The following is a 6,000-nucleotide window of genomic DNA, read 5'->3' as shown; positions in this document are numbered from 1 at the left end:
AGTTCTATCTTGATGCAAAATGTTGTAGTTGGGGTTAGAAATTTCTGAATTTTTGGTGGCCTTCCTAAGCCAGGATTCAGACACGGCTAGGACATCAGGGTTGGCAGAGTGTGCTAAAGCACTGAATAAAACAAACTTAGGGAGGAGGCTTCTGATGTTAACATGCATGAAACCAAGGCTTTTACGGTTACAGAAGTCAACAAATGAGAGTGCCTGGGGAATAGTTGTGATGCTGGGGGCTACAGGGCCTGGGTTAACCTCTACATCACCAGAGGAACAGAGGAGGAGTAGGATAAGGGTATGGCTAAAGGCTACAAAAACTGGTCGTCTAGTGCGTTGGGAAAAGAGAACAAAAGGGGCAGATGTCTTGGCGTGGTAGAATAGATTCAGGGCATAATGTACTGACAAGGGTATGGTAGGATGTGAGTACAGTGGGGGTAAACCTAGGCATTGAGTGATGATGAGAGAGCTTGCGTCTCTGGAGACACCAGCTAAGCCAGGTGAGGTCTCCCCATGTGTGGGGTGTGTGACAAAAGAGCTATCTACGGCATGTTGAGCTGGACTAGAGGCTCTACAGTGAAATAAAACAATAACTAACCGAAACAGCAGAAGACAAGGCATATTGATATTAGAGAGAGGCATGTGTAGCCGAGTGATCATAGGGTCCAATGAGCAGCAATAGGTGAGTCCGGGAGCCGTTCGGTAGTCGCTACCATGCTAGGCGAGCGGGAGGCATGGCGTTCAGAAAGCTAGCGGGCCGGGGCTAGCAGATGGGTCTTCGGTGACATCGCAACGGAAAAGCCTGTTGAAACCACATCGGACAATTACGTAGGCAGACCAGTCGTGATGGATCGGTGTGGCTCCGTGTCGGCAATAAAGGGTCCAGGCCAATTGGCAAAAGAGGTATTGTAGCCCACGAATTAGCGGGTATACCTCTTCGGCTATCCGGGAGATGGGCCTAGCTCGAGGCTAGCTCAAGGCTAACTGGTGCTTACTTCGGGACAGAGGCATTAGCCAGCCGTAGCCTCTCGGTTGCAGCTAGCTAGCTGTGATGATCCGGCGTAATGGCCCAGAGCTTGCGGCAGGAATCCGGTGATGTGGTGGAGAAAAGCAGTCCGATATGCTCTGGGTTGATATCGCGCTGTGCAGACTGGCAGGTATTGCCCGAGCTAAAGGTGAAGACCGCTAGCCGTGGCTAACAGTGACTACTAGCTTTCCTACTAGCTCTGACTTTGCTTATAACTACATTGTTGAGGGAAAATGTACTTGCTACAATTGTGATATGTTGTTGTCTCACCTAGCTACAGTATCTTAAAATGAATGCACTAATGTAAGTCATGCTGCATAAGAGCATTTGCTAAATTACTAAAATGTATAAAAAAATATGATATCATAAGAGGTGCGCCTGTAAAGATACTTTAGCACTTCACAAATGATTGAATCAAAGGGTTTATAAATGTAACATGTTTCCCTTCACTCCTAAAAGGCTCAAAAGAAAAAATGTCTCAAATGACCTACTAAATCACATTAACGCTGAGTAGGGACAGTCTGGATGACGGTCGCTGGCTTCTTAACAGCCCAAGCTCCCAAGCTTAATTAAATAGATGTATGTCTTTGTAGGATGACATAAGTGACACAGTCAGCATTTTTGCTCATGTTCTTATTTAATATAGTGCATAGATTTTACATATTGTTGGTCCCGGGAATCAAACCCACTACCCTGGCATTACATGCACCATGCACAACCAACTGAGCTACAAAGGGCATTGGAAGTGTGGTTCCCTGTGGCATTTTCATATTGTATGTTCATTACACTTGTAGAGATATCATATTATCTGTTCATCACCCTTGTAGGGATATCATATTGTCTGTTCAATACCCTTGGAGGGATATCATATTGTCTGTTCATTATCCTTGTAGGGATATCATATTGTCTGTTCAATACCCTTGTAGGGATATCATATTGTCTGTTCATTATCCTTGTAGGGATATCATATTGTCTGTTCAATACCCTTGTAGGGATATCATATTGTCTGTTCAATACCCTTGGAGGGATATCATATTGTCTGTTCATTATCCTTGTAGGGATATCATATTGTCTGTTCAATACCCTTGTAGGGATATCATATTGTCTGTTCATTATCCTTGTAGGGATATCATATTGTCTGTTCAATACCCTTGTAGGGATATCATATTGTCTGTTCATTATCCTTGTAGGGATATCATATTGTCTGTTCAATACCCTTGGAGGGATATCATATTGTCTGTTCAATACCCTTGTAGGGATATCATATTGTCTGTTCATTATCCTTGTAGGGATATCATATTGTCTGTTCAATACTCTTGTAAAGATATTGATTTAACTCATAATGTGCAATTGGCATGAAAAACATGTAGCACATACATTGGCGAAAATCTGATATCAACTTTGGAGGGGACAATTACATGAAATTTTCTCAAGAGCAATTCCTGAGGGGGACACCAAAAGTAGTGCTGTAACACACAGCCTACATTGTAATATGGTAAATGTATATTGAGGAACAAAAGAAATAAGGTGTTTGCCGTACTCCTAACTACCGGTACCCAAAACTACACAACTAATCACAACAGCAATACCATTGCCTTTAACAAATCTTAGTTCAGTCACCAGTTTAAGTTGAGAGTGGGGGTATCCATGGCATTTTCCAATTATGTTCCTATTTTACAAGTCAAAAAAATTGAGAACCTTTCATAATGTTGCCAAACAAAGACTCAACAAACTTACCTGAGACTCCCTGTCTCTGCCAGTCTGTCCCTGCATATCTGTCCCCAACTCTGCTGTCTGTGTGCCATCTGTTGCCTGCTCTGCCTAATGACATCATTGTGAAACATTTCCTTTAGAATTTCATTTCTTTCTTATGAACATTTTATCAACTAGTCTTTGCGATATTAGGCTACTAGGGTTCTTACTATGCGTTTTGGTGTATTGAAAAATACTCTGATGTCCGTCTTTTATTTTTCTGCCATTTTTCTACCTGGCTGGCTGGCTGGCTACACACACAGTAGGAGATGGGCTTCTATCATCTTCAATCATTCTATTTGGGCTTCGATCTAAAAGGTAGCTAGCAAATGTGAAACGGATTAAAATGACAAGAGTTGACAGCTGTATGAGTTCACCATTTACACAACATATGCTGCAACCTTTTGTAATTTTAATAGTTTGTTTCATATTGGCTGGCTTCCAACAATAGCTGAATTTACAAAGCTAGCGAGCACCAATTCAGTTTCAGTGGTGTTTGCTATAATCTTTGCTACCCGGGTTAAATAAAGGTGAAATAAAATAAATAAATAAAAGTTCACTTGCGACAATTTAGCTTTTGCAACAAGACCATTAAATATATTTAAGACAATGGTAGAAGAGAGTGTAGTTCTGTTCAGTTTGTATTTCAGTTTATCGCTAACCTTATCACAGGGACTTTGAAGCACTAACTTACATCATCTGCATGCTGATTCCATCTTTGACGACGCCACATAAATGGAATAGGTACTAGCTAGCTTAATAGTTAATATTTGCGCACTAGCTCTGCATATTCAGCTAGTGTGTGTGCGCGATTGACTGGATTAACCTCACGTCAGTTACGTAGCAAGCTAAGGAACTGGCAGTGGATCAAACCATTGTGAGGCAAAGGGTGGGGGGGGTTGCAATCTTTTGAAACTTAAAAACGCGCTATTAAGTGTCTATAATCAGCACAATTGCTTTCATTGCATATTATTAATATTATTTAAATTACATAGTTATGTTTAAGTGATATATTGGGGGGGACAAATCATATTTTTCCCAGGATGGGGGGGTTGTGTCCCCCCGGGATTTCCGCCCCTGAGCACATATTGCTGAAAAATAGGTATATCATGTTTCCATGACTACAATCAATGTCCATGTGTGGTGATTTGCCACTTTTGTGTTGGAGGCATTTCTACACAGGAAGTATTATTTTAGAGGATGTCAGAATTGTACCATTTTCTATTATGATGGTGATGGTTGTGTTCAAAGTTTCCAGCTTTCATTTCCCCCTTTTCTCTACTTTAAGAATACAGGTGGTAAAATGGATCAAGTAAATCTCAATCTGAATGTGACCATGACCTTGCTCTAAGGTGAAGCACTACAGGCCTCCTTTAGTATTCTGGTTGCTCAAGGCTTCTATAAACATAATGAGGGAAGATTCTGGTGACAGACCCACTCCAGGTAGAGATGAAGTGATAAAGTATAGATGTTCCCATTTATGAGTATACTTACAGTACAGTTTGTGTTTGCACAGCAAAACAAAATTGGTTCAGTGAATGTTCCCAGAACATTTCATTACGTTGTAGAAAAAGGTGTATGAACATTTCTCCCAAAAGCTCTAATAACACAAAATCTGTCCAGTTGTGCTGATGATTATACAATGTTTGTATTAGGATGCATGGAAAATTCCTCTGATGTTGCAAGAATGTTCACAGAACACACTTTTAATGTTCTCTAAAAGTTCCCAAAACATTTAATTTTATTAGGTTGTGGGAACAGTGTGAGGACATTAGGATATAGGTTCCCAAAGCACAAAATATGTCCTGAAGTGATAAAAAAAGCATATCAGGATGCAGAAAACATGCCACTGATGTTGAATGTTCACACAAAAATGTATTTGCATTCTTTAGAGGTTACCAACATAGTATATTTTTTTTTTACCCAACATTTTCCAATGTTCTTAGAATTATAGTATTGTGTTCATAGAATCATAAAATTGCATTGGAAATGATTGACAACCAGATTGTGGTAACATGTCAATAGATGCACATATCTACTAAGACAAACAGTACTCTATATCCATGAGACTTGAAATTCTTAGCCTATGTGACACAATAGATAAGCTCCATCCTGGTCCCCACTTCTTCACATTATATGTTGGACAACATCTAAACATGAATTGATACCAATAAGCCATCAGAAGGTTCCGAGATGACATAGCAGTCAGACGTCCATTGTCCTCGTCTTGTCGTGTCCCGTGTATATATATATTTACATATTTTCTTCGCATACCTTTTTATATATATTTTTTTCTAAAAACTCAACTCAACCTCAAAACACTCTCCTGCAACCCGCATCACCAATTAAAAAAAAAGGTATTAATTACCTCAAATCTGAAATCCACAACAGAAGCTAGCCAGAAGTTAGCCAGTTCACTAGCTAACGTTAGAATTCAGCTAACCACGGTTGGCGGTCATCAGCTATCCCTTAGCTCGAAAGCTATCGCCAGTTTTGTACAATGCGACATACCGGACCTATTTTCTCTCCATATCCCCGGATTCCTACTGCAAGCTCTGGACATTTACACCTGGATCTTGCAGCTAGCTAGCTGCTATCCGAGTGACTATTGGCTAATGTCGGTCCCGGAGCTAACATCAATTATTCCGGAGCTAGCCAGCTGAAGAGTTCCATCAGCCACTCCTGGGCTACAATCACCTATCCGGACCCGTTTTACTGCCGATGCAGAGCCCCATCGGGCCTTCACGATTGGACTACCAACGTTATCTGCCCGAGGGAGTTATCCAACTGGCCCCTCCGTCACGACGTAACCTGAACGCCCATCTGCGGCCCACTAATCGTTAGCTGTCTTATCGTTTGCTATCTGAATAGGTCTATCGGACAATTTTCTTGGGCCACTAAATCTATAACTATTTTGCCAATTGGATTGGTCCCCCCCTACCACACGGAACCCCACTAATCTACAGACGGAAACGCACGAGGAGGCTAAAAATCAGACCTCCCTCCATCTTCTGCCAGCTTGCTACCTATGGCCCGGCTAGCTGTCTGAATCTCACTGGACCCTTATGATCACTCGGCTAAGCATGCCTCTCCTTAATGTCAATATGCCTTGTCACGACCAAAATCTATTCATCTGTTTTCCTCTGAGTTGCTGGAGGACTGAAGTGTTACAGTGGCGTTATCGTAGGTGGTAAAATACCACAGAGGAAAACATGATGCTG

The sequence above is a fragment of the Salmo trutta genome, chromosome 13, assembly GCF_901001165.1.
Source record: "Salmo trutta chromosome 13, fSalTru1.1, whole genome shotgun sequence".
Lineage (NCBI taxonomy): Eukaryota > Metazoa > Chordata > Actinopteri > Salmoniformes > Salmonidae > Salmo > Salmo trutta.
The sequence above is the reverse complement of the archived record's forward strand: the minus strand, read 5'-3'. Positions refer to the sequence as shown.